Raw genomic sequence first — 19175 nt, 5'->3', positions numbered from 1 at the left:
GGAAGAATTTCAGTCATTAGAAACCCATCCTCTGGTTGATGTTGTTTGCCCAGGCTATGATACCCTTATTGACTTTGTTTTCCCACCAAATAGTTTTCTTCCAAATGTGGGAACGTTTATATTTCAAATGTGTCGAATATTTAGTTGTAAGAGTAAACCTAAATGCTTTAGGAAATTAGAATCAACACATTTTCTTAAGAATGACTACTACCCTCACTGTGGTCAATTTTGTAAGTCAAACGTGATTGACTTAGAAGATCCTCAATTATTTAGGTTATTATTATGTGCTTCTAAATTTTTATTTGAGTTTTTACAGACTCTAGGACCTAATAATTCGGATCTCACTTTTGAGGAGTTGCAGCCTAAAGAAATATATTTAGACCCTTTTATAGAACCTGAACCTGAACCACAATTAGATGTAGTTGTCTTAATCAGGAAACTAGGTAAGGGAATGCTAGTCTTGTTCATTTTCTTGGTTTACTGCAGTTTCCTTTGGTCATCTCTATTTGGTTTTGAAGACCCACAGTTATTCCGGCTACTATTATACGGTTCGAGTTGACTAATCCTTTCCTAAGTCTGGCTGAAGACTTTTAACTTAGCACTTCTTGGGAGGTAACCCATGCTCATGCAACATGGTAATATCTTTACTTGTTCATGTTTTTTCTTCAAGTGGTAACAGTTTCTCCTTGTTCATGCTTTTAATTTTATCTTTAGAACATCGAGGACAATGTTAGATTTAAGTTTGGGGGTGGGGAAGAACTTTTTAGTTGCACTTTTGAAACTTCTAGCGTCAAATGGTATCTGGTTAGCTAAGTTTACATACTGTTTCTCACCGAAAAGATAGAAATTAGAATGCTAGGGATAACAACCTTTTGAGACATTAGAGAAAAAGACATTGAGATCCTTGAAATTCAGGAGAGAACTTGTTCCTTTTAGAGGGTAACCGTGATGAACCTAACCATACATGATGGAAAGGCAAGTAGGTCAATAAATGCCAGAAAGACAAAGCAACCTTACAATCTAGTCTTAGTTACTGGATTGCGACTCTCTCTCAGTAAAAACTTATCATCATCAACAAGCGGAGCGACATCAAAATCTATGAAGAAGTTTTAGGTTTAGAAGCAACAATAGAAAAGAATAATTTAAAAATCAAAGTTGAAGTTATAAGAGCAAATGATATAAGTTGTTAGAATTCATGATACCAAGACATCACAAGTTGCGAAGATCCAAGTTTTGAAAGTTCTTCTCTCATGGCCATGTAAATTGTTGTCTTGTAATTTTTGTTTCCAAAAAAAAAATGAAAAAAATCACCGTTACGTTTTGTTCAATAAGGCCAAAGGGAAGTAGAAATTTATAAGTCAAGCAAGAAATCGAAGAGAAGAGTTAATTGTCAAGGTTCTATGAGGTTCAGTAGTTTATCATCAACAGTTGAAGACCAAAGAAGACGTTGTTTCTACTGAGCATTATGAGAGAGTCGAAGAAAGATACATTTGGTTGCTTTGTTAGTCCGCTTTCAATCTGGCACAAGATCTTTCTAGCACTGGTTTAACTCATCACACGTAATTAGTCCAGCTGTGTAGCAGATGTCCCTCTCATCTTTATCTCTCTCCTAATCTTATCTAGCTGTAAAGCAGCGGACGTATCTTACAATGTTTATCTAGCTGTGTAGCGGATATCTCTTTATCTAGCAGTGTTGCGGATGTGTCTCCCCTTTTCTTCAGTCAGCTTTAGAGCTGACACCTTTAATTTCTCTGGCATTCTAGTTACTTGGAGATAGGTTGAGAATGTGTATGTCCTCATAGATATTTGGATACTTGTGACCAATTAGAAGTAATGGTTTTGTGGGTACACCTCTGGTAAACCCTCCCGAGATTAACTCGATTTTATTTTTTATTAGTTTTGCTCGAGGACTAGCAAATAATAAGTTTGGGGGTATTTGATAGACACATTTTTGTGTCTAATTTGTCCTCAATGTTCTGTATTGTTAGACTCGATTAAATACTTATTGTGTTATTTTATGTTTTTGTAGATGTTTTTGGAAAAATAAGCTCTTGCGGCGAAATTGGCTCGAAAAGTGGTGTTTTACACCCCAGGATAGAGACTAAAACACCCTAGAAATGCGCCGGAGGATCCCAGAAAAAAATGCTGGAAACACCCCAGAAAAATTACTTAAGGCACTCCAAAGGACATGTGTTATTCAGACTCCAGCATAGGATAAGGGGCGACCACTGGATAAGCGGTGACCTTCTTCACAAATTCAAAAAAAATATTTTGGAGGGTGTAGTTGCAGGAAATCCTAAACTACACCCCTCATATGATTTCATTATTGATTAGCTCATTTTTAGGTTTACATTCTTAATTTTATTGATTAATTTCTGAATGTTCTTACAAGAAAGATAAAGAAGTCAAGAATGATCTCTGCTCTGAACTTTCTTTCTCCTATTTACTTGTTTCTTCTCAAAAAGATCCCCCTCTTGTACAACTCGAATGACTATTTATAAGGAAATACATAGTGGATGACAGCTAATCCGTCCTTTATTTTCGGGTATGGTTTGCGATATTCTCGCAACCTTACAAATGTTAATTTTGCAAGCTCTCTAATTTTCGCAAGACTATCACATCTTTTTCATGATCCTTGCTGACGTCGTTTCTGAAATTGTTCTGCGACGCTATTTTGCTATACCATTGATAACTTCGCTGAGACATAATTGTTGCGAGATTCTGATCATACAGCGGGAAAATATTTCTTTTCACAGGCAGAGTTTTCGATCGGATTTTGGAGGAGTTTTTGTGCGATTCAATCGCTGAAACTTTATGGGTAGATGTGATATGTCGTAGAAAAGATGGTATGGGTGTTTGTTTCGATCAAATTTGGCTGGATAACTAGGTTTAATCCAAACAGTGATTTGGAGGATAAACACAAACTTACATGAGTTTAAACGTGTACTACTCGTGATTGGAAGACTTAATCAATATTCTGGAGCGTGAAAAAGGTATAAAAGGAAAGAAACACAGCTGAGAACGCGTGAAAATCATAAAACAGGGAAGAAAATCTTCCCGAAAATTTTTTTTATCACCCGAGTAAAGAGAGGATTATCTCGAGTTATGGAGGAGATTTCTTGTGTTGTAGGTGTATAAAAAGGGTCTTGAAGTATCATAGAAGGGGTGTCGAGAGTCTGGGGGCTGAGGAGAGCCATAGAAGAAGAAATTCGAGTTTTCCCAAACTCGGTTTCTGCTGCTGCTGCTGCTTATGAACATGAAGAACACAAAGAACGGACCTGCAGAGACAGTCGTTTTTTAACACTGTCAGCGACACAAAGGCGAAGGTCGCAGCACAGTGTTTACAACACTTTCTGTCTGTCGTTTTCTGTAACAGCTGGTTTGTAACACTTATAACTATTACAAACCCGGTTTTATTGTATTTCTCATGTTCTCATCATTTGTAAACCATTTTTGAGCATCAATGAAATTCTTTGAGAGGTTTTCCAACATGATGAGAGGTTAATTTATCCCACAACCAAGGCAATGAGGAATCTATTTACGCATGAATAATTGGTAATTATTTATTCTCTCTAATTTATAATTTATAATTCACTCAATCACTGCTCTTGCAGAGTTTTTAATTGTTTGCAAAAAATTTCTTTATTAGTTGTGATTCAATTAGATAGGTTATGCTTTGTTTAGATAATCTATGCTTAGGAGATACAATTAATTTTTGAGAATTTTCCATATTATTTGTGAATTAAGAAATAAGAGTCTTAAAAGATAATTAGAGTTTTGAAATATGTATCATTCAATTTTGCGTCATAGTGGAATCTAGTGTCTTGGTTACCTCTCGCCCATTTTGTTAATATTTTTGTATATAATTTTATTAAATATTTAAATTTAATCTTCACAAGTCCGAGAGTTTGAACCTCATTACTACAACATCATTCAAAAACATTATCACACAGAAAAGTCTACGGTAATAGATAAATATGTCTCCCACGAATATACCTATGAGTTTTGTTCCGTCTTTTGATAAATCAAGGTGAACAGGAACCAATTGATAAACCGTACTTATATTCCCGAAGAACAACCTAGTATTATCAATCACCTCACAATAATCCTAATTGACGCAACGAAAAAAGATATTGTGGAATTACAAGCGATGAGACGAAGTGTTTGTGATTACTTTTCTATCTTGCCTATCAGAGATATAAATCTCGAGCCAATTATTACAATCGTACTCGTAAAGATAGAAGATGCAAGATCAGATCACACAACTACAAGAAAAGTAGTATCGGTCTGGCTTCACAATCCAAATAAAGTCTTTAAGTCGTTAACCTGGTTTTAGAAGAAGAAACCAAAGGTTAAAGGAGAATCGACTCTAGCTATGCAACTAGTATCACACGTAAGGTGTGGGGATTAGGTTTCCCAGTTGTTAGAGTTCTCCTTTATATAGTCTTTCAAATCAGGGTTTGTAATCAATGTTAGCTTGGTAACAAAGCATTCAATATTCACCGTTAGATGAAAACCTGATTAGATTCAAGATAATATTTCTCAACCGTTGGATCGAAAACTTAGCTTGTTACACACAAATGAAATGTTCAATGTTGGGTTTACGAACCGTTCCCAAACATTAACATTTGTTGGTTCAACAATAGTTAACCAAATGGTTATCCATATGATTACTTTCATATCCACCATATTCTTCTTCACCATAACTAGTTCATATGACTCAAATGAACTAGTTAGAGAGTTGTTCAATTGCTTAGATCTTATGTAACTACACAAGACATAATCGAAGAAAAAACGATTTGATTCACTCGAATCGGTTCATGAACTTTATATCCACGGTTTGCAAAAGTGTTCCTTAGTTTATATAAATATGAGTTCAAGAACAACCGGTTTTAGATATAACCTGCTCAAGTTCGCGGTCTGGGTTCGCGGACTTAAGCTCACGGAAGGAGTTCACAAACTCCAGTAGAAATTCTCGGGTCGAGAACTTCCTCCAGTTCGTGGACTGAGTTCGCGGACTTGGCTCACGCCACATTCCGTTTCTCTTGATCAACAAAGTTCGCAAACTTTGGTTCAAAGAATAAGGACTTATACATATATGTGTTTCCACAACAATGCTTATATCCTACCAATGGTTATGTAATCTAAACTCTCATTTAAATCATTAAAACATTCTCAGAGGATGTTATATAGCCGTTATTCACAGACCATTTTTCGTAAGAGCAATTTTCAAAGTGATTGAAACATAACATGACTTTCGTCACTAGGTAAAGATGAATTTGGCTAAAGTGAAAGCTTACCAACACATATTTAGAGAAATAGATAGGCGAGTTAAACTCGTCTCGAAATAGCAAATGTATATAATGAAAGTCTATATATCAAAACGACTTTTTCCTCAAGAGTAGGAGATAGAGTAAATACACTTTTGAGTGACAGATAAGTTCAAGTCTCCACATACCTTTTAGTCGATGAAGATCCACCAGTTCCTTGAGTAGTCCTTCGTCTTATATGATGATTTTCATGGAGTCTTGAGCTCAACTACACTTTTTATCCTAGTCCGAGACCTTTAGCTATGTAGGCTAGAAATCAAGACTTATAGTTTTGATAAGTAACATTGAAAAACATGCTTGAGATAGCAACGCATGCGATTTCGACCGAGCAATGCTCTAACAATCTCCCCCTTTGTCAATTTTAGTGACAAAACTATTAATACATATGGAATACAAAAAATAAATAAATTAACTTTTGTAGCTCCTATTCTACATGCCTAATCTTCAACATTACTCGAAATCTTCGTCACTTCCAAGTACTCCAATGATCCCAAAGGTTGTAAGTTTGGTATCATCGTTGTTGAAAATCCGTAGCTATAAAAAAAAGAAAACAATAGTCCTCAATCATTGTTATACAGTGTCATAGTATCATTACACGGCGTCAAAGTCCAATTGTATCACAACTTCAACAACAATACTATGGTGATATGTATCACCCCCCCTTAATCAATACTCCATCTCTCATGGAAACCACTCCCTATTACATAATGATCCGAAAACCATATATATTTGTAGTGTGAACTACATATTAATTCTCCCCCTTTTTGTCAATAAAATTGGCAAAGGTACAAGAACGAGATCTTAATGAAATTTCCGAAAGAGACATTTCTTGACCAAAAGAAAGTAAAAATATATCATCTTATTAGATGCAATCATAAAGCCGAAGATAAATGCATTCATCAAGGGGTTTAAAGATACAAGATAACCCCTAAAATATTCCACAGTCGCACTACCCACAAAGATTTGGCAATTAAGCACAAGTTCAAAAGAACTCTCCCCCATAAAATGTCATTCCCGAGAGAACAACAAGAGCGACCTTAATTTCGAAGGAAAAGAAGGATTTCTTTGGACATAACAAATCACATACAAGTATGAATTTGAATCCAAAATATTCAACTAAACTAACCAAAAGAGAATTTATGATTAATTTAATCGACAAATGCTCAACATAAGTGAACTTATGGAGACTCAAAATTTACAATTAGATTAATCACAAGAGAACCCATAATTAATCTAATCGAAATACACAATCAAAATAAACACAAAAGTAATCAATTTAATTGGTCGTACTCGACATAAGAAAACTTACGGAGCAACAACTAAATAACCAAACAAGATAATTAATTTAGTTGAAAATGCTCGACATAAAGTACCTTACGGAACAACAACATAGCTAATCATGAAAATAATCAACTTGGTCGTTCAACGCTCAACATAAGACACTTTACGGAGTCTCACATTAATACATAAAATATGGATCAGGGAAGATCAATTACAACGGAATATACAAGGATTCATTCTATTTTCCATCACCATTTGCACAATGAAATTTAATAGACATAATCCTTGAAAACAAAACATTTTAACCTATCTTCCATTAATAATTGACATAATAGGCTTAATTTTTGTATTTGTCAAAAGTCTATTCATTCTTTTATCAATACATGCATATCGACATATGAAAGACTTTACTTTTGACAAGATATGGGATAGTCATAGTTCACAGACGCAAACACACAAATCCCATAACAATATTGCAATATATAAAACCATAAAGATTAATACTGCAAAAATCATCTTCCAAAACAATTTTAGAATTTAAACTAATAAATCTAAAAAATTTGAAGATGAAAACGTTGGACATAGCTATGTGTAAACACAATAATGGCTATTCCAAACTCTAATTATTCTTCTAAACAAAAACAATAAAAATAGAAGATTTACTACGCAATAAGACCTTTGAAGAATTATTTATCGTCCCCGAACTCCTTTTCGTCAACAGCCATTGGGACATAAGGTTCATTAAGGTAGGAGTTTTTATCAATAAACCTTCTCGGCTGATGTTGTAGAACCAGGGCCTTCTGAATCTCATGAGTTTTATACACAAAAGACTTTATTTGTTGAATCTCCTTTCGCATCTCCTTCAACTCTTCAAGAACACCAGAAAACTTCTGAGAGTTTGAAGGAACGGCTCTTGGCTTCCTCACATTCCTTCCTTTTCTTTTCAAGGTAGGATATAACGGAGATTTTTCTTTATCCTTCATGATTGATGGCTTAACAATCATATTAACATCTTTTCCATCAGAAGACATCATGCTTGGAGTATCCATAACGTATGGGTTTGTGAGAGGAAATCACAAATTGAACTTAACAAGTAGTCTTGAGATAAAAAGAGGTTTTGAGGAAGGAAAAAGGAATGTAGGGTTGCGAAACCTTTAAACATGTTCGTACACGTCCAACTCACAACCCTATAAAGAGTTGAATTGTCGATAATAACCCTCCTTTATTGATAGACATGGAAGAACAAAAACTAAAAAAAGAAAGAAAACTTTTCCTAAAGCCTGGGAGGCACAAAATCATTGTCTCTTTTGATCAGGCACATGAGACAAGATTTCCAAATCAACACAATCAAGTTGTGTTGCGGTGAACAACAATTTGTCCACTATTTTCCTCGTGAGAGGAATCCTCAGACATCTGTCTATCAAACCGACTCGACCATACTTTCTTCTCTAATGGTCTTGGTTTATCCTTGGAAACTAACTTCTTAGACAAAGATAAGATCCTACATACCTCAGCGGTCTTCCGAGCAAGTTTAAGATTCCTTTCTAAATGATTTTCTCTTCGTTGAAGTTTGTTGACGTGCCTCAATTGGTGTTTGTACTTGTAACACCTTGATAGTTCATGACCCTTTAGAGAACAATACGAACACGTCAAACTAGGATAAAAAACAGGCTTCTGAGATGTGCACGCAGATAGACACATGGTGGAACCTGAAACATTACAAACAAAGTTTCCAAGAAATGGGTTAATTTTTTCTTCCAGATTAGTTGGATTATCTTCTGAAAGAATATTGAGATTGATGTATGCATTGCTACAGTTATCAAAATCAATATTTTCACCAAGAAGTGCAACACTTGATTTCTCGTCTTCATTAGAATAATAGTTGTCAGACATTTCATCAAGAGTTGCAGCAAGACCTTTGTTCCCAGTGTATTTTCTACGATTTGGGCACTCGTTTGCAAAATGACCAAATCCTTTACACTTAAAGTACTGAGGCATATCCTTATCATCAGTTTCATTTGTTTTCCTATTTTTAGGAGGAATACGATTATGATGTTTAACTGATGCTTTAGGCTTATCTCTGGAGAACCGTTTACTTCTTTTCAACAGAAGATCCCTAAACTGTCTTGTGATCATCGAGACTGACTTGTCAAGATCTTCATCTGATGAATCTGTCTCAGAATGATCATCTTCAGAGATATACACTTTTTTACTCTTATCAAGTAATTTAGTGTCCTTTTGTGCTTTGAACGCAACATCCTTAGTTTTGGATGAATGTTCGTGATCAAAGATCTTAAGCTTCCTAACCAGCATATTTTTAGAGAGATTATCAAGGTTATTTCCCTCAACGATGGCATGCTTCTTAGAATCGTATCTGGATGGAAGCGATCTGAGAATTTTCATCACAATGTCCTTTTCAGGAATAGTCTTACACAATGCAAAAGATGCATTAACAATTTCAGACACTTTGTGATTAAACTCATCAAATGTTTCTTCATCTGCCATACCAAGGTTTTCCCAATCAGAATTAAGGTTTTGAAGCCTAGCTTCCTTTTCACCGGAGTTACCTTCGAATACGGTTTCCAAGATATCCCAAGCTTCTTGTGACTTAGTGCAATTAGTCACATGGTGATGAAGATTTTGGGTAATGGCATGTATGATCGCATTTAAACCGTCGAAGTTTTGCTTTGCAGCAAGTATCTCAGCAGGGCTGTATTCACCAATAGGTCTGGGAACGTTTACATCTCCAACTGCCACAACGGGAGGATCATAGCCATTAACAACATATACCCATGATTAAAAATCACGCGCTTGAAGAAAAGCTCGCATCGCAATTTTCCACCATAAATAATTAGAGCCATCCAAGACTGGTGGTACGTTAATAGAGATATCACCTCTGTCCATAGAGTCAGATCACTACAAACACAGACTTGTAAGGTCTTAAACGTGTTTGCCTGCTCTGATACCAATTGAAAAATTGGGGGTACAACAACCACACCCAATATTTCTCTTAGCAATCTGTATGGACAAAATCCAATATACTTTCTAGAGAATCAACTAGACAGTCAGACTCAATTTAGATAAAAAGTATATCAAAGAGTTTGATATATACTCAAGTAAATAGAAATCTGCGAGTCTTTATCAAATAGAGATACCTTGGATGGTACCAAAGACCAATATCCAAGTGTCAATCAATTTAAATCAACAACCAAAAGGTCGGATATTCTAATTGATTGAACAACGCACAAACTGTGATATTTCAATTATATAAACAAATATAATGTGGAATAGAAATAACACAGACACCAGAATTTTGTTAATGAGGAAACCGCATATGCAGATAAACCCCGGGACCTAGTCCATATTGAACACACACTGTATTAAGCCGCTACAGATACTAGCCTACTCCAAATTAACTTTGGTCTGGACTGTAGTTGAACCACAATCAATCTCACACTGATCCAAGGTACAGTTATGCTCATACGTCTCTGATCCCAGCAGGATGCTACGTACTTGATTCCCTTAGCTGATCTCAGCCACAACTAAGAGTTGCTACGACCCAAAGTCGAAGACTTTAATAAACAAATCTGGTAATAGATAAATCCGTCTCCCACGAATATAACTACGAGTTTTGTTCTGTCTTTTGATAAATCAAGGTGAACATGAATCAATTGATAAACCGGACTTATATTCCCGAAGAACAGCCTAGTATTATCAATCACCTCACAATAATCCTAATCGATCCAGCGAATAAAGGTATTGTGGAATCACAAACGATGAGACGAAGTGTTTGTGATTACTTTTCTATCTTGCCTATCGGAGATATAAATCTTGAGCCAATTATTACAATCGTACTCATAACGATAGAAGATGCAAAATCAGATCACACAACTACAAGAAAAGTAGTATCGGTCCGGCTTCACAATCCCAATGAAGTCTTTAAGTCGTTAACCTGGTTTTAGAAGAAGAAACCAAAGGTTAAAGAAGAATCGACTCTAGCTATGCAACTAGTATCACACGTAAGGTGTGGGGATTAGGTTTCCTAGTTACTAGAGTTCTCCTTTATATAATCTTTCAAATCAGGGTTTGCAATCAATGTTAGCTTGGTAACAAAGCATTCAATATTCACCGTTAGATGAAAACCTGATTAGATTCAAGCTAATATTTCTCATCCGTTGGATCGAAAACTTATCTTGTTACACACAAATGAAATGTCCAATTTTGGGTTTACGAACCGTTCCCAAACATTAACATTTGTTAGTTCAACAATAGTTAACCAAATGGTTAGCCATATGATTACTTTCATATCCACCATATTCTTCTTCACCATAACTAGTTCAAATGACTCAAATGAACTAGTTAGATAGTTTTTCAATTGCTTAGATCTTATATAACTACACAATACACAATCGAAGCAAAAACGGTTTGATTCAGTCGAATCAGTTCATGAACTTTATAGCCACGGTTTGCAAAAGCATTCCTTAGTTTATATAAACATGAGTTCAAGAACAACCGGTTTTAGATATAACCTGCTCAAGTTCGCGGACTGGGTTCGCGGACTTAAGCTCACATAAGGAGTTCACAAACTCCAGCATAAATTCTCGGGTCGAGAACTTCCGCCAGTTCGCGGACTGAGTTCGCGGACTTGGCTCACGCCATATTCCGTTTCTCTTGATTTACAAAGTTCGCAAACTTTGGTTCGAGGTATAAGGACTTATAGATATATGTGTTTCCACAACAATGCTTATATCCTACCAATGGTTATGTAATCTAAACTCTCATTTCAATCATTGAAACAATATTCTCAGAGGACGTTATATAGCCGTTATTCACATACCATTTTTCGTCAGAACAATTTTCAAAGTGATTGAAACATAACATGACTTTCGTCACTAGGTAAAGATGAATTTGGCTAAAGCGAAAGCTTGCCAACACATATTTCGAGAAATAGATAGACGAGTTAAACTCGGCTCGAAATAGCAAATGTGTATAATGAAAGTCTATATATTAAAACGAATTTTGTCTCAAGAGTAGGAGATAGAGTAGATAAACTTTTGAGTGACAGATAAGTTCAAGTCTCCACATACTTTTTAGTCGATGAAGATTCACCAGTTCCTTGAGTAGTCCTTCGTCTTGTATGATGATTGTCATGGATTCTTGAGCTCAACTACACTTTCTATCCTAGTACGAGACCTTTAGCTAGGATGGAAATCAAGACTTATAGTTCTGATAAGTAACATTGACAAACATGCTTGAGATAGCAACGCATGCGAGTTCGACCGAGCAATGCTCTAACAATTCTGAATAAAATGTGGACTAGAGATAAGTGATAACCTTGTTTTGATACATATTTCAAAACAACAAGTGATTTTATAGGTAGGCACAATAGAATTTCATTCAAAAGATTACTATTGTTAGTCACTAAAAATAAAGATAAGTTGTCATCACTACATATTTCAAAACAACAAGTGATTTTACAGGTAGACATAATAGAATTTCTTTCAAAGGATCATTATTATTAATCATTATAAATAAAAATAAGTTGTCTTCACTACCTGAAATTCTGCATTGTTTTTATAAGCATCCTAGAACAACCAAAGCTCCCCTTAAAGGAAGAAGAAGATAAAGATTCATTTTCTAGGATTATAAGTTTGGATTTTTTTTTTTCCGAGAGCGCAATGATTTAGTATTTTTCCTTCGCACCTTTCACAACTATAAAAGCTAGTCCCCTCTTTATAGTGACATCATTGGAGATGAAGGCCATGAAAATATACCATAAGACTAGTCTAATTAGGAAACTCTATTCACAATCGACACTTTAATGGGACACAAACCAAAACCTCTCTTGATCATATTAAGGTTGTTTGTGTATAGCAAAAGGTCTTTTTTCTCCATTTATGTCCAGTCCCGGTGGTATCACCTTCTTGGTGGGGATACAATTTTTCAACATTTTCTCGATTCTTCCGCAACACAAAAAACAGTGATCATGAATAGATAACCAAACAAACTCATAATGGAAAGACAACACTCAAGAACAATCTAATAACCATTAAAGAGTTAGATAAATTGGTTGCTAAGTTAGTGTATTTTTTGAAAATCCTATATTTTGAAATTATATTGGTACTTAGAGAATATCATTTGGGGAAATTAGGCTCAGGCCCAACCCATGGATAACCCATAATATGAGGCCCTTAATTAAAAAAAGTTTAAATCTAGGCCCCGAGTTTTTAAAAGACCTTGATACCCTTATGCATATTGTCAAGCCCATAATTAAATAAAATTTAAATCTAGGCCCAAAATTATTAAATCTAGGCCCGAAATTATTAAAGTACAGTGCGAAGGTGTAACCAGAAGTTACACATGCATATGGCATGTGTAACCAGAAGTTACACATCCTTATGATATGTGTAATGCAAAGTTACACTTGTATATATATGCAAAAAATAGACATCAAAAAGAAAACACAAAAAAATACAATTATTACTTTAATACTCATTTACAATAATTTCTTAGCATGTGTAACTAGAAGTTACACACGCATCTGTTTAGTGTAATTGAGAGTTACATGTGTCTATCTAGTGTAACTGAGAGTTACACATGCATCTGACTTGTGTATTCAGCGTCAACTCCAGTTCCAGCGAGACCATTACCACGTTTAAGCAATTATATTTTATGAAGTTATCTGAAACCTGAAATATAACAACAAGCAATCAATATTTATACGATTAAAATGAACAGTACATACAACAATGTATATTTCAGTTTCACAAGCATCTGACTAGTGTAGCTAGCAGTTACACATGCATCTGAATTGTGTAACTGAGAGTTACACATGCATATAACATGTGTAACTAGGAGATACACATGCATCTGGATTGTGTAACTTTCAGTTACACATGCATATGACTAGTGTAACTAAGAGTTACACTTGCATATGGAATATTCCATTTAAAGTGGAACGTTATTCCTACTAACCTTGTTTTTCAAATTGACCAAGACTCGCAGATGGTTCTCAGTACCACCGGAAACAAGGTCATATCCCAATGCGTTCAAGGTCTTCAAGAGTTAACATGTCATAACATAAGAAAATAAACGTTAAGAGAGAGCAAGGTCATATCCCAACCTAATAACAAATTCAACCTAATCGACCATCAATTGATCTAAAAAAAGGCTAGTGTCTTGTCAGTGCGCACAAAAAACGTCGAGACCTGCATAAACATCAATTGATCCAAAAAAGGCTACAACTATTCAGAAATTATTGTCATAAAAATATTAAGATGCCATAGTCTAAACATTCCAAAAAAAAACATGTGTATTCAGCTGGTATACATACAAAATGCATGTGTAATTGGGAGTTATATATGCATATGGCATGTGTAATTGTGAGTTACACATGCACCCGTAATACACAAACTACTCAAAAAGTGAAAACAAATAACACTTTTCTGATCAATTAAAGGAGATTAATCAGTTTGTCTTACTACAACATATGGGACATAAGTATCCAAAGTATTGATATCATGAAGAATATGTATTAGCAGTTTAACACGGATATCAGTAAATGGAGAGATCTGTTTTGTGCAAGGCGTATGACATAAATGATAGAGAATAAATCGCGTTTTCGGTACAAGCAACAGAAGTAGGGAAACTTACTGTTTTCAGTGTACCCTTCATATGAAGGAACCTTCCATCCTGAGAAAGGAACCAGGAAAGGAGCTTTAAGATACATAGCTCAAATAACACTGTTTTGCCGCTTCCAGTTGGCGCCAAAATGACCATGTTCATGTCAGAGAAGTAACAACCAGAAAAGCGCTCACTCTGCAACGAATTGAAATACCTGCATCCGCAAGAATAAGATAAACTATTATAAAACCTTACTAGTTCAGATCAAGCAAACAACCGAAGCTGAAAAAGTATATAACAACGGCGTATCCTCACCTCAGGAGTGGCTACAGAATTACAGACTCAACAAAGTAAATTTGACACTCAGCAATTCCGCCGACCACCTAATCTGCCACTTATACTTATACCTCTAACATTCACACCTTAGCTCCAACTCCAACACCACCACCGGCTCCAAAGCATGCACCTATACCACCACCGGAACTTATTAACCATAGAAGATCCTTCATACAAATAATTTCACTAACACAAAGATAAAAAAAATGTTACTCAAGACGAACACGCTAACTGAAACAGTTGGGTTTCATGGTGCTTAGCAGGTACACATGTAATGGCTTGTGTAAACGGCAGTTACACATGCATATGACTTGTGTAATCTCCGGTTACACATCCATATATCTTGTGTAATATCCTGTTACACATCCATATGCTTGTGTAATATCCAGTTACACATGCATATGCTTGTGTACTCAGAGCATATAAATTATCTACATGAGCGCTAGAAGCTGTGATATGACATAGAGCTACTCAATAAATAAGATAAAATGACACTTACAACATATGATGTATCTCAGCTGCATCTTTCTCCTCCTCACCTGCAACATTACATCCAAGCCACAAATAGCACAACCACATCTCCATTTATAACTCACAGTAACATATTCATTCAAATCCAATGCTAGCCTGCATTTTTGCCTTAGTCACCATCATATCTTCACTCCCTTCTTCTGTAAATTTCATTTACAACCAACCATATCACCACCACTAATTTACAATACATAATACTAGGATAACAAATTTGATTTCATTGACAGAGATACATCAAACTATATAGAATTAGAAGTAAAGTACACAAGATTAAGCAATTCAATCAAAGTTTATAAAATTCATAACAAATACATGGGTAATAGAGATGATGATTCGCTGATTTCGAATCTGAACACCAATTTTCAGTCAAGTCTTAAGATAAACAGATCGATTGATATTCAGTAAGGAAACCTAGAAAAAAAATTGTAACATCTTTCAATATTTTCATCTTAAAAAGCTAAAAAACGATTAAACTGTAACAGATCTGAACTTTGATCATGAGTTCATAGATAAAATTCAGTGAAATCATAACTTCGAAGATTTCGAGAGAAAAAATTCAAAATTAATAACATATAACTTCAATTGAATTAAGAGATAATGAAAAATGAAGCTTATCTGCACGTCGATTTGATTTCGTAGATGAATCTTCAGATGCAGGATTAAACAAATCATCTTCATCTTCCATATGATCTATCTTTTGATCATATGCAATCGATCTTTGACATAAGTGAAATAACAGAGGCATAGACGAAGAAGATGTGATAGATCGTCGTTGTTGCAGTCGAAGATTTGGATGAAGACGAAGAAGATTTGATGCAGTCGAAAATGAATCTCAGGAACCCTAGAAACCATTGTTCTACAACAGAGAGAGATAAAGATGAAAGAGAAAGAGAATAGAGAAATGAAAAGAAGCTTCTGGGATTCCCTTGTATAAATATTAAAGGGCAATGTTGCCATTATTAAAGTTCGGAATAATTAATTATGGGCCTGATCTAAAGATAATTTGATTTTTCGGGCCTAATAATATCATTTTATGAAAGTGTGGAGTTGAGGGTGGAGGATCCATTTTGTGGGGCTTCTATATGTTTGAACCCATATAGTAGGGGGTTCTAGTATTTTTCACATATCATTTTTATGATTCCTACATTAAATAATTAGCAATTTCCAAAGAAGGTCAGTAATAAATCTTGTATTAATTTTTTTAATTAAATGGCAAGATTAATTTTATCTGACAATTTTTTTTTTTGTGTGAAGCAATTTGGCATATGAATGTGCAATATGAGCATGCAACTATGAATCGGGTGGATGGTAGATTTATATGGCTAGTCCGCAACCAATTACCCATATGTCGATGGTGGATTTAAATAATCCCAATGCGATGCTAACTACCCACCAAAATAAATAGTCATATGCAGAGTAGATGGTGTCTTTTTTGAGGAAACATTGCAATAAAAAAATTATTCATTCCATTCTTTTAGGAGCATAACCAACACATGTGAGTGCCTTTTGTTGGATTTTGTCTCGATTGGATAAATAAAAATATTTTTGAATAAAAATACTTACAAGCTAGTTAACTTTGAGAACAAGTCAATTGACTCGGAAACTAATTTTACTAGAGGATAAGTTTATCTGGAGATTAAGATTGTGTCCACTATATATAAGAGTCCTTAATAATGTTTGTAAATCATCTCAGAGAGTTCTTTTAAAGAATGGGAAAGATAGGATTTTAGGTCTGTTTGTGAACTTCTTTTTCTCTGGATAAGTGTGAGAGATACGTGAGAATGCAAGAGTTTCCTTTGTATTGACTTTTATAATTAATTGAATAAATCGTGTTCATATCAAACTTTATGAACAAGGAGAAATTACCTAGTACATTCCTTGGAATTAGAGAATACACCAACGATATCATTTATATTCATGCAAAATTATTGACAAATGCATCCCAGTAGTTGCATTTCACTAAGTTTGTTTGGATAGGTACGAAGACAGACACTATTGTGCTTGCTCTTATGCCCGAGAAAATCCATTCAAAACTGTTTGAATCCCGATTTTACTTAGTATCCCCAACTTGTTATTATATTGAGGCAAACCAATCTTCTGACAGGTCTATGTTTTTTCGAACAGATCAACTAGTGGTTGAGTCTCTTTGAGCCTCTTGCATACGCTTGAGTCCCTCACTCTAAGCATGTGAGTTACTTTATCCCTCACATGTAGGAAATATGAGTTCTTTCAGACCTTTGGGCCTCATGCAGATGATTAACAAAACACAAGGAAATAAGTACACAATGTGAATAAACGAATTCACCCATTATTCGTCATTTCCGGGATTTTTATTGCATTTAGTTACAACATTAAACAAATATCGGCGTTTAAAACCTTCTACGTAGACGATTTATAATGCATAAGCTACGTTCCAGAGTACAAAAGAACTTATTATAGAAGCTCGACCTGCTTGCCATCCCCTTTGTTATCCACATCTTGGTTATGTGAGCAAAAGGAGCATTTCCAACAAAGTATGTATATCAAAAGCTTAGGCTCTCCAACATTATGTTGCCAGATTAAATTGTTAACGCAAAATATAATGTTCATTCATAGTTATGTTACAAAATGAATTACCGATAATTGTTCTTCTCTGTCTCCTTATCTAACTTTTCTCCCTCGCACTTCTCTTTCTTCATGGGTTTCTCTGCGATGTCGCACTCTTCCTCGTTTTTCTGCTGTGTTATCGTCTCTTCCTTCGTTTTGATCACGATGATATTCTCTTCTTTGTCTAGATGTTGTTCTTTTTGTTTGGGTTTCCGATCTCGCTTGGGTGCGGGTGACTCCACACGACGAGAAGTTCACTCTGATTGCCTTGTACTCTTTACTCGTATTCAAAGACCGTCATTTTTCACTAATCTATTTTCTAGATCTCATTTGTATTCTTACAAGACATGTTCTTTATACTAAATAAGGGACTTAATAACCAATCAGTTAGATTTGGACGGGTTCAACCAGAATTGCTATGCTTACGCATAAGACTACCCCTCTTCCCGAAAGCTTCGCGCAGACTACTTTATGATGAATAACAACCACCTGGAGGGGGTTTACTGCGCAGGGCCTCGACAGAGGGATTTTTGTGGTTGTTAGCCCATGTGAAAACTTTAGTACGAGCTAATTTAAGAAACGAGGGATGAATGTCAATAAACGAGGTTGATGCATCTCAACGGGTAGTTATTTTCCCATATGTCCGTTGGTTTATTTGATGAGTTCGAAAGAACGTCGTTTTCTCTTATAAACCTTTTATTTAGTGGATTGTTCTTACAATTGCTTATTCTGCTGCTGATGAATGTGCTCGTGTTATTGTTGATAGATTTCCTACTATTCTCAAGGATCCAATTTATATTGAATGGATACCTCCTCCAGAAGGATACATCAAACCTTATAAAAATGGCGCCTCAAGTGACGCAGCTCATGCAGGTGTTGGTGGCATTTTACATGGTGTTAATGGACATTTTCTGGCTGGTTTTGCGAAGTACATTCACAAAAACTCCAACAATATTATTGAATTATGGGCTATCAGAGAGGGGGTACAGCTGGAGGCAGACATTAGAGTCAAAAAACTGATTCAGGGTATGCTCTTAACCTATGTATACACTAGAGCTGGCAAACGGGCGGGACGGGGCTGGCTTGTGACCAACCCGCGGGTTACGGGTTAATACAAGCCTAAGCTTGCGGGTTGAAATTCTTCACGGGTGGTCATTTATCCGACCCGCGTCCGTCCCGGATAAAGCTTGCGGGTTCACGGGTGCTCACGGGTTAATTCCTAACTATCTTTGAGAGTCGTATCCCGTCTCTTATTCTCTCTTATTCTTCTTTTTTCTTATTTCTTCTTCATCTTCGTTTTTCTTGAGTTATTTTCCGAGCGATTCTGAGAGTTTGTGAGAGATCGATTGAGAGAAGTGTTTGATGAAACTATTATATGATGGAGGTGTTGTTGTGGTGGTGAATCTTTAAGGAGGAGAGTCAGGGGATTGATATAGTTCTGCTCGAGATGATGAAATAGAGAAGTAAAATTAGGGTTTCTGTTAATTG

General features: G+C 35.5%; 1 long non-coding RNA gene across 1 annotated transcript; it reads right to left on the bottom strand.

Annotated features, from left to right (window-relative positions):
* Positions 1-13739: 13739 nt before the first annotated feature.
* LOC113278650 lies at positions 13740-14622 on the bottom strand. Its single transcript, XR_003325605.1, has 3 exons — positions 14550-14622; positions 14265-14448; positions 13740-13819 (listed from the first exon to the last, which is right to left on the bottom strand). It is a non-coding gene; the product is annotated as an uncharacterized LOC113278650 (long non-coding RNA).
* Between the last annotated feature and the right edge of the window lie 4553 nt (positions 14623-19175).

This window comes from Papaver somniferum, chromosome 5, assembly GCF_003573695.1.
Source record: "Papaver somniferum cultivar HN1 chromosome 5, ASM357369v1, whole genome shotgun sequence".
Lineage (NCBI taxonomy): Eukaryota > Viridiplantae > Streptophyta > Magnoliopsida > Ranunculales > Papaveraceae > Papaver > Papaver somniferum.
The sequence above is the reverse complement of the archived record's forward strand: the minus strand, read 5'-3'. Positions and strand labels throughout refer to the sequence as shown.